Here is a 10422-nt window from a genome sequence, read left to right as displayed (position 1 = left end):
TTTTAATAATTATGTGACATAATAATATTAACAAATAAATATTCCATCTGTTGTGAAAATTCTTTTTCTGCAGATACTAAACAATATTTATCCCCTTTTAAGGTTCTAGTGTCAAACCAATGTTTGATCAAAGTTTTCCTGGGGAACCAATGAATTTACTGAGCTTACTTACAGAGATGACTGAGAGGTTGCTGAGGTGTATATGTGATTTGGGGGTATGCACACTGAAAAGCCTTTACCCAGCATGGGTCATGCCTTCTCTTCCTAGCCTTCCCCAGATTGTATATTTTAGCCCTCCCCAAATCCAGGAGGCCATGTGTGATTAGGGCCAAATTACATACAGTTGGCTGGGAAGAGTGGATACTCTAGTGTGGGTCCACTGACCCTACTTGCCTCTCTTTTAATGAAGGAGCACAACTGTCAACAAGTCCAACTGTGACAATGTCTAGCAAGCAGGCACAGCTGAAGTCATGATGATGGTAGTTATTTCACCAAAAAGAGACTTCTGTACAGAATCATCTTATTAAAAGAACATGGAATATAAAAAGATCTGGTTCTATGGTCCACAAATGAGGGAGAACCTATGTATTTTGTTTTTCTGGGTCTGTATTATTTCACTTAGTATAACATTTTCTATATTCATCCATTTACCTACAAATTTCATTATTTCATCTTTCTTTACTGCTGAATAGAACCCCATTGTATAAATATACCACATTATGTTACATTTAAAAGGATTTGGTGTTAGGATCCACATATGAGGGAGAACATATGTCACTTGTTTTTCTGAGTCTACTTCACTTAGTATAACAGTTTCTAGATCCATCCATTTCCCTGCAAATTTTCATTATTTCATTTTTCTTTATTGCTGAGTAGAACTCCATTGTTAACCACTCATCTGTTGAGGGACACTTAGGTTGCTTCCATCTCTTAGCTATTGTGAAAAGAACAGCAACAAACATGATTGTACAAGTGTCTCTACAATAGGATAAGTTCTTTGGGTATATGCCAAGGAGTGGCAATATACTGGGTCAATATGGTAGATTCATTTTTAGTTTTTTAAGAGTTCTCCACACTGTTTTCCATAGGGGTTGCACGAGTTTGCAATCCCACCAGCAGTGAATGAGTGTTCCCTTTTCTCCGCATCTTCACCAGCATTTGGTATCATTTGTTCTCTTGATCCTAGCCAGTCTGTTTGTGGTAAGGTGAAACCTTATGGTGGTTTTAATATGTATTTCCCTAATTACTAATAATGTTGAACACTTTCTGAGATGTTTCTTAGCCATCTTTATTTCTTCCTTTGAAAACTCTGTTTAGATCTTAAGCCCATCTTTTAATTGGGTCATTTGATTTCTCAATTCTTTGTGTTTTGAGTTCTTTATATATTCTGGATGTCAAATCTCTGCCAGATTTGTCGCTGGTGAAGATTTTTTTCCCATTCTGTGAGTTTTCTCTTTGCTTTTTTGTTTTTGTTTGTTTGTTTTTTGCTTTACAGAAGCTTTTTAGTTTAATGAGGTTCCACTTGTTGATTGCTGACCTTAATTCCTGAGCAGCTTCTGTCCAATTTAGAAAATCCTTTCCTACACCTGTATTTTGTAAGTTATTGCCAATATTTTCTTCTAATAGTTTCAGAGTTTCCAGTTTCACATTGAGGTATTTGATCAATTTGTAGGTGACTTTTGTTTAAAGTGAAAGGCAAGGATCCAGTTTCATTCTTCTGCAGGTGGAGTTGAAGATGCTGTCTTTCCTCCACTGAGTGTTCTTAGTACCTTTTTCAAATATCAGGATGGTCATTTTCACAATATTAATTCTTCCAATCCATGAGCATGGGAGGTCCTGCCATCTCCTGATGTCTTCCTCAATCTCTTTCTTTAATGATTTAAAATTTTCATTGTAGAGACCTTTAGTGTCTTTGGCCAGGTTTATTCCAAGATCTTTTTTTTTTTTTCAGCTATTGTGAATGGGAGCATTTCCCTATACTCTCTCTCCAATTGCTTGTTATTGGTACATAGAAAGGCTACTGATTTTTGTAGATTGATTTTTATAATCTGCCACTATACTGAAAGTATGGTTCAGTTCTAGGAGTTTTCTGGTAGAATTTTTAAGATCTCTTAGGTATAGTATCATATAATCTCCAAAAAAGTATGGTTCGACCTTTTCTTTTCCAATTCCTTTAATTTCTTTCTCTTGTCTGATTGCTGTAGCAAGAGTTTCAAACACTATGTTTTAAAGGAGCAGAGATAGTGAACATCCTTATCTGGTTCCCGATTTTAATGAGAATGCTTCCAGTTTTTCTCCATTTAGAATAATGTTGGCTGTGGGTTTGTTGTATATAGCTTTAATTATGTTAAGGTATATTCCCTTCAGTCCAATTCCCTTTAGAACCTTTATTATGAATGCATGTTGAGCTCTGTCAAAAGGCTTTTCTGCATCTATTCAGATGACAATATGGTTTTTGTCTTTGGCTCCATTTATATAATTAATGACGTTTATTGATTTGGGTGTATTGAACCATCCCTGCATCTCTGGAATAAAGCCTACTTGATGATGGTGAATGATCTTTCTGATGTACATCTGTATGCAGTTTGCAAGTATTTTGCATCTATGTTCATTAAGGATATGGGTCTATAGTTTTCTTTTTTGGCTGTTTGGCCCAGTTTGCATATTAGAGTGATGCTGGCTTCATAGAAGGAATTTTGGAGCTCTCCCTCTCTTTCTATTGTTTTGAATAATTTAAATAGCATTGGTTGGAGATCTTCTTTAAATGTCTGATAAAATTCTGCTTCAAATCCATCTGGGCATAGCCTCTTTTTAGTCAGGAAGCTTTGTATTACTGTTTTGATTTCCTTATATGTTATGGGTGTGTTAAAACCTGTTGATCTCTTCTTGGTTTAACTTTGGTGGTCCCCATGATTTTAGATATCCATCCATTTCTTTTAGATTTTCAAATTTACGGAAGTATAAGCTTTTAAATTATTCTCTTATAATATTCTGGATCTTTGAGGTGTCTGTTGTGATGTTTCCCCTTTCATCTCCAATTTTGTTGATTTGGATTTGCTCTTTCTTTCTTTTGGTTAACTGGGGAAGGATCTATCTATCTTGTTTAGCTTTTCAAAGAACCAGCCCTTAGATTTATTAATTCTTTGTATTGTTTTCTTTGTTTCTATTTCATTGATTTCTGCTCTGATTTTTGTTATTTCTTCTCTTCTGCTGGGTTTGGGTTTCATTTGTTCTTGCCTTTCCAACATCTTGAGTTGCAGTGTTAGGTTATTTATTTGGGCACTTAGAGATATAAATTTCCCTCTTAGGACTGCATTTAAAGTGTCCCAGAGGTTTTGTTGTGTTATATTGCCCTTTTCATTAAATTCCAGAAATTATTCTATTTCTTTCTTCATTTCTGCTTTGACCCATTCAATGTTTTGGAGTATGTTGTTTAATTGCTGTGAGTTCCTGTAGTAACTAGGACTTTCTTCCAGTGTTGATTTTGGGCTTTATTGCATTGTGGTCTGATAGAATGCATGGAATTATTTCAATATTTTTGTGTTTCTTCAGGTTTGTTTTGTGGCCCAGTATGTGGTCAATTTTTGAAAAAGCTTCATGGGGTATTGAGTAGAAAGTGTATTCTTTGGTGCTTGGGTGGAATATTCAAAAGATGTCTGTTAGCTCCATTTGATGTATGGTATCATTTAATTCAGAAGTCTCTTTGTTTCTTCCTTGTCCAGTTGATGTGTCTAATGTAGACAGTGGGGTATTGAAGTCCCCTACTATTAATGAGTTGTGGTTAATCTGTGTCTTAAAGTCCTGTAGTGTTGTTTTTATGAATTTGAATGTACCAGAGTTTGGTGAATATATATTAAGTGTAGTAATATATTCTTGGTTAACTGTTCCTTTGATCTAAATGAAGTGACCCTCCTTATCTTTTCTGATTAATTTTACTTTGAAGTCTATTTTATCAGATATTAGAATTTCAACCCCTGCTTGTTTCTTAGTGCCATTTGCTCAGAATATTCTTTTCTATGTTTTTACCTTAAGGTAGTTCCTGTCCTTGAAGATGAGATGGGTTTCTTGCAGATAGCAAAGAGATGACTTTGGTTTCTTAATCCATTCACTTAGCCTGTGTCTTTTGACTGGGGAGTTCAGTCCATTGATATTTAAGGTTATTATTGAAAATTGTGTACTACTTGCCATCATTTTGATTACTGTTTGTGTTCTCTGTCTAATTTTGTGTTTCCTCAATTATACTTTTATTTTCTTTCATTGCCCCTGGGGTACAGTTGCTTCTCTCTCTGCTCTGTGTATTACTTCAAGTATTCTTTGAAGGGCTAGTTTTGTGAACATGTATTCTTTCAGGCTATTCATGTCATGGAAGATTTTCCTTTCCCCCTCAACTATAATAGACATTTTTGCTGGGCACAGTATTCTTGATTGGCATCTATTGTCATTTAGAACTGGAAATACCTTGGTCCAGGCTCTTCTGGCTTTCATAGTTTGCATTGATAAGTCAGCTGTAATTCTTATGGGCTTTCCTTTGTATGTGACTTGTCTTTCTTTTTTAGTATTCTTTCTTTGTTCTGCACATTTAGTGTTTTTAGTATGATATATCAAGGGGAGTTTCTTTTCTGGTCCTGTCTATTTGGTGTTCTATGTGCTTCCTGTATTTGTATGGTGATGTCTTTACTTAATGTCAGGAAATTCTCTTCTACAATCATGTTTAAGATCTGGTCAATACCATTAACCTGAAATTCTTCTACTTCCTCTATTCCTATGATCCTCAGATTTGGTCTTTTCATGGTGTCCCACATCTCTTAGATATTCTATTCCTTTGTTTTTTTATTTTCCATAATCTTTGTTTGCGTGATCCAATTCTTCAACTTTATCCTCCAGTGTTGATATTCTGTTTTCCATTTCATTCATTCTTGTGGTGAGGTTTTCCCCTATTGTTTCAAATTGGCTTATTGAGTTTTGCACTTCCTTCTTTTCTGCCTGAGTTTTCTTCAGTGTTTCCATCTCTTTTGTGAATTCATTCAGAAGTTTATCCCTATCTTCTTTTAGTTCTTTGATTTGTTGTTCATGTGTTCTTTAAATTCTTTGAATGCCTTGATCATGTTTATGATTGTTCTTTTAAATTCAGTGTCCTGGGTTATCTCTAGGTGGTTGTCCTTGCAGAACTCTTCTACAGGATTGGTGGAGTTTGGTGGGTACATAGTGTTTTGGCTTTCCATTTTATTATTCTTTAGTTCTTTATTATTCTTTCATTGTGGTTTTGGCATGTGAATTTCTTCTGTTGTTTATGATTCTGATATGAGAATTAAGTTGAAATATGCTTCTGTTTGTATTATCATGGTGCCTAGATCCTTTCTTTATTGGTTATTAAAGCTGGTTGGTACAGGGTTCAGTTTCTCTCAGGTTTAATTTGGAGGAAACTGATGGCTTCAGATCAGCTATTCAGGAGTACCCACAGAAGTCCAATTCAGGTTCCAGTCAGGTACACTCAGGCTTCCTTCACCACATGGAGGTAAGATCTGGGTGCTCTGAGAAAGTCCCCTGTGTTCACAGGCCCTTTGCCAGAAGGAGGCCAGAACTCAGCACTCTCTGGTGGTCTGCTGAGATCAGAGCCACTACACTGGTAGAGGCCGGAACCCACCTTCTCAGGCTGTCTGCTAATATCTCAGCCTTAGCCTAAGGAAGCCAGATCTTGCCCTGGGGCCTTGGGATGTGCCTCAGGAAATCCCAGGTAGGGGGATGGGTATGGCTCAATTAGGGAAAACTCACCACTATGTGGAGGCAGGGTCTGGTTGCTCTCAGGCAGTCCCCTGCTTTCTCAGGCCCTCTGCCAGAGGGAGGTCAAAGGGAGGCTAGAACTCGGCACTCTGGCAGTCTCCCCAGGGTCTTTTTATAAGAACACTAATCCCATTCATGAGGGCTTTATCTTCATGACCTAATCATATTCCAAAGGCCATGCTCCCTAACCATACCATCACAATGCACATGAGGATTTCAACACATAAAATGACTGCAGTGGGGAAGGGGGCATGAGAACACTCAGTTCATAATAGTGACCCCGATTCAATATTATTTCTGAAATGTGATGCTAAAATTGCAAACCATTCAAGGAAAAACTAGATGCATTGACTTTACCAAAATGATTTTTTTAATCAAAGGACACTATCAAGAAAGTGAAGGCTTGGTACACACCTGTAATAGCAGTAGTTGGGAAATGGAGGCAAGAGATTAAAAGTTAAAGGTCATCCTTATCTGCACAGTGAATTCAAAAGCAGTTCTGGGCTATATAAGACGCTGTCTCAAAAAGACAACCAAAGAATGTATAAAAATGACCTTATATAACCTAGTATAATAAATGTTTTACTTTTTTTCAAATTAAATTTTAGCTCTTAGTTATTTTGAATTTTTGTGCATTTCATACAAAACATATTAATCACCTTTATACTTTCTCCCCATCAACAACCACCATAACCCCACACACACACCTGATTTCACACATTCTATCATATATGTTAAAGCCTGTTGAGTCAGATTATTGTACCCAGACATTCCTCTGCAAGTTTATCCACTGAGGTCTAGTCAGCCTATCTAGAGTCTTTCCCTTAAAGAAGATTAATTCTCCCTCACCCAGTAGTAATTAGCTTCCAAGAGTTCTTAGGCTAAGGTTGAAGCCTGCTGCCCATTTCCCCAGTTCTATGCTAGGTTTTTATCTGATTGAGTTTGCATGGCTCTTGTGTATACTATGCATTGCTGTAAGTTCATATGAGCAAGGTTCCAGCAGCTTGTAAAATTCTATTTCCTTATGGTCATGCACTTCATCCCCTGGCTCTTACAATCTCTCCTCCCCCTCTTCCACAATAGTCCAGAGCCCTGAGTGGGTGAAGTTTAACATTACAAAGTTCCGCAACTGGTCACACAGAGAATAAGTGTCTGTGAGATACCCAGCCTTAAGTGACACCTTTACAATGGAACCTCTACACCTAAGTCTCACGGAACATAGTGGAACAAGGAGTAGAGAGAATACCAATGCATCTCTCAACTCTCACCATCAAAGCTCCCTCATGCAACAGAGGGCGATGAACACAAAAGGCCACAAATAACCAAAATATAGAGAATAAGAGCCTGCAGAGTATGGGTCCCTGAACAGGACTCCTATAATAATTTTTAATTGGGTGGGGCAGTCATAAATCACATTGCATCAAAACCATCCAGTTACAAACAAAATGAATATTCCCATGATGCTACAGCATCCTCACCCGTATTTCCTTAAAGGGCTTTTAAGAGCACCTTCACATTGTCACCACTTCGTTTTTCACTCAAGTACTCATCTCAGATCAGGAATCCCTTCTGCTCTGCAAATGAAGTCTCTTGGGCTCAGCTGTACAAAGAGAATGCTATTGTCAGATTGTTTAAGGAGAGCATTATGTGTATGAGCAAACTTAAAGGACAGTACAGAAAGACTTGCTGTGTTGCTGTCATGGACATTTCTTCTTGCACCAGTGGTGGATCCCTTTTAAGTGATAAAACACAAATGTTTGAGTTATCAAGTGATATGAATGCTTACATCAGGCCATCTCCTATCACTTGTAACAAGGTCCACAAATGGAACTATTCTCCTTGTGCCAGAGTAGGCTATGACATCATTCTTAATGCAACTAAAGGTGTGGGACAGTCAGAGTTTGCTGTTGCTGATGTGGTTGATATGTTTGTTTTACTACTGCCACCAGCAGGAGACGAACAGCAGGGCTTCAAACGGAGTACAACTGGCATGGAGGTCTGGTCCTTATAACTAAATCTGATGGAGTCTTGATTGAACCAGCTAGAAGGATACAAGATGACGAGCGCACTGAAATTACTCCACAAGTGCTCAGAAGTCTAGCGACCAAAGGTAATTTTTATTGCCACCAGAAGTGGAAAGGCATCAGTGGAATGTGGGCTATAAGGAGAGAATTCCAGGACCTAATGCTGGCCAGCAGGAAGGTGACCACCAAGTGAGAAGCAGCAGAAAGTCTGGATGTAGAGTCTCATTCAGGAAATGTCTTAGAACATTTCAAGACCCATCTTATCATCTGAAAACAAAACCTTTGAAAGCAGAGGCTAATAAAATGCATCCTGTACAATCATTAAAGAAATTTTAATCTTGTAAAGAAAAACTGAAAAAGGCAGCCTTCCACAAAATGGGAGAAAATATTTCTATTATATATCTGAAAAGGGTGTGTCATCCAGACTAAACAAACAGCCCTTACAACTCCACAATAGAAATACAAATAACCCAGTTAAAATGGGAAAAGATTTTCCACAGGTGTCTTTCTAAAACACACAGACACACAGACACACACAGACACACACACATACACACACACACACACACACACACACACGGCCAGGTATGTGGTAGCACACACCTTTAGTCCTAGCACTCTGGAATCAGGGACAGGCAGAGAGTTTGAGGCCAGCCTGATCTACATAGCAAGTTCCAAGATACCCTGTCTCAAAAAGACAAAAAATAATAATACTATATATGCATATTTATGTGTATGTGTTCCCAATAAGCAAGTGAAAGCTGTTGATCATCATTGGTCATTAGGGAAATGCAAATCAAACTACTCTATGATACTACTTTATATCTAGTAGAATGACTACGATTTGTGAAAAGGAAAGAAAAATAAATAATGATTGATGATAATGTAGAGAAAACAGAACTCTTGTTCATTGCTAGTGGCATTGTCATATGGTGCACCCATTGTCAAAACACCCTGATACTTCCTCCAAATGGTAAACAAAATTATATAACACAGACCAGCATATACATTTTCTAGGACTTTTACAATAAATTATCAAAAACAAAATCATTTTAAAACACAGTTACTCTTTACAGTCCTGAAGACTAGATGTATGAAATTAGGCTGTTGGCAGAATGTGCACCTCCTAAAGATACCAGGGAAGAATTCTTCCTGTCCTCTTCTGGCTTCTGATGTAACTGAACATCATGCTGGGGCTTGTAGCTGTGCCTGCATGTTCCATGGTGGCCCTTCCTTCTGTACATTTGTCTCTCTGTATCCAAGTTTCTCTCCTCTACAACAGTGATTACTGGATTAGAGTCTACTGGAACCCAGTAGGATCTCCTGTTAATTAAATTAGTCCTACAAGGACCCTATTTTCCAGTAAGGTCCTATCACAGGTGCTAAGGGTTAGGACTGTGACATCTTTTTGAAGAACACAATTCAGCTGCAGCACCAGCAGTACCACCTCTATATACCCATAAGAACTGAAAACAAGTATTGAACAAAACCTATACAGGAATGATTACAAGAGCATTATTCATAACAACAAAAGTGGAAACAACTCAAATGCCTATTAAGTGATAAATGGACAAACACGATGAGAAATGTTAAATTATCAGTGAACACACCACAGTCTCATTCTCTGCACATTGACCAGTTGTGGACCTCTGTGTTAATCATCATCTGTTGCTGCAAGAAGGTTTCTGGTGAGAGTTGAGAGATGCACTAACCTGTGGGTGTGATAATAAGTTATTAGGAGTCAGTTTAATGCTCATCCATTTAACAGACTGATAGTAATAGGTTCTCCATTAGGGTCTGTGACCTATCTGGCCACAGGTTCTTGGTCCTGATTCCTAGCTGAGGAACTGTTAGCAATTGATAGCTAGCTGCTGGATGAAGGAGAGTCCCTTTTCTTTAAGGGTATGATACCTGCAGTGTAACCAGACTCCAAGGGATGGACCCACAACCAAAAGCATTTGGAGAACACAAATTAGACTTGATAAGACTTTTACAAAGAAAACTAAAAGAAGACATGAAGTGGGGGGGTCAAAATTCATCGTGTGACATTCTCAATAAAGTATTTTTAAGTGTCGGTGAAGAAGAGGGAAGCACTGACGAATGCTACGACACAGAAACTTTGAAAACGTGCAAAGGGAAAGAAGCCAGACACAGAAAAACGCCTCCACTGGTCTGAGATGTTCAGAGAAAGCAAATCTGGACAGAACGAAAAGTGAAGGTGCTCAGGGGCGGGGAAAGAAGATCAGTGCCGGTTAGCAGTCTTCGGAGTCTCATACAGACATTCAGTAACTAGGCAGAAACGATAGCTAAACAAATTGGTGAAAACAGTTAAGCATTGAACTGCATACTCAAAGCAATGTGTTTTATGATTTACAAATGACATCATAAAAAATAAGCATTCTAAAAAGTCACAAATGTACATACATCTTTTCATGCAAATCTTTAGTGAGAATGTTTTATTTTTATCTTTGAAACTGTCTTTTAACAGATAGGGGCTGCCCATTCAGACTGATATCCATGTATAGTCATGATTTTAATTGTGTGACCCTCATTTGGAAGGTGTCTGCAGAATTCTATCAGATCCTGGTGATGTGTTTCCCTTAGCATGGTATGACAT

At 37.8% G+C, this 10422-nt stretch overlaps 1 pseudogene; it reads left to right on the top strand.

Annotated features, from left to right (window-relative positions):
- The first annotated feature begins 7480 nt into the window (after positions 1 to 7480).
- Positions 7481 to 8076, top strand: LOC103746642 (annotated as a pseudogene).
- The last annotated feature ends 2346 nt before the right edge of the window (positions 8077 to 10422 follow it).

The sequence above is a fragment of the Nannospalax galili genome, unplaced genomic scaffold (genome assembly GCF_000622305.1).
Source record: "Nannospalax galili isolate Female #2095 unplaced genomic scaffold, S.galili_v1.0 scaffold102, whole genome shotgun sequence".
Classification (NCBI taxonomy): domain Eukaryota; kingdom Metazoa; phylum Chordata; class Mammalia; order Rodentia; family Spalacidae; genus Nannospalax; species Nannospalax galili.
The sequence above is the reverse complement of the archived record's forward strand: the minus strand, read 5'-3'. Positions and strand labels throughout refer to the sequence as shown.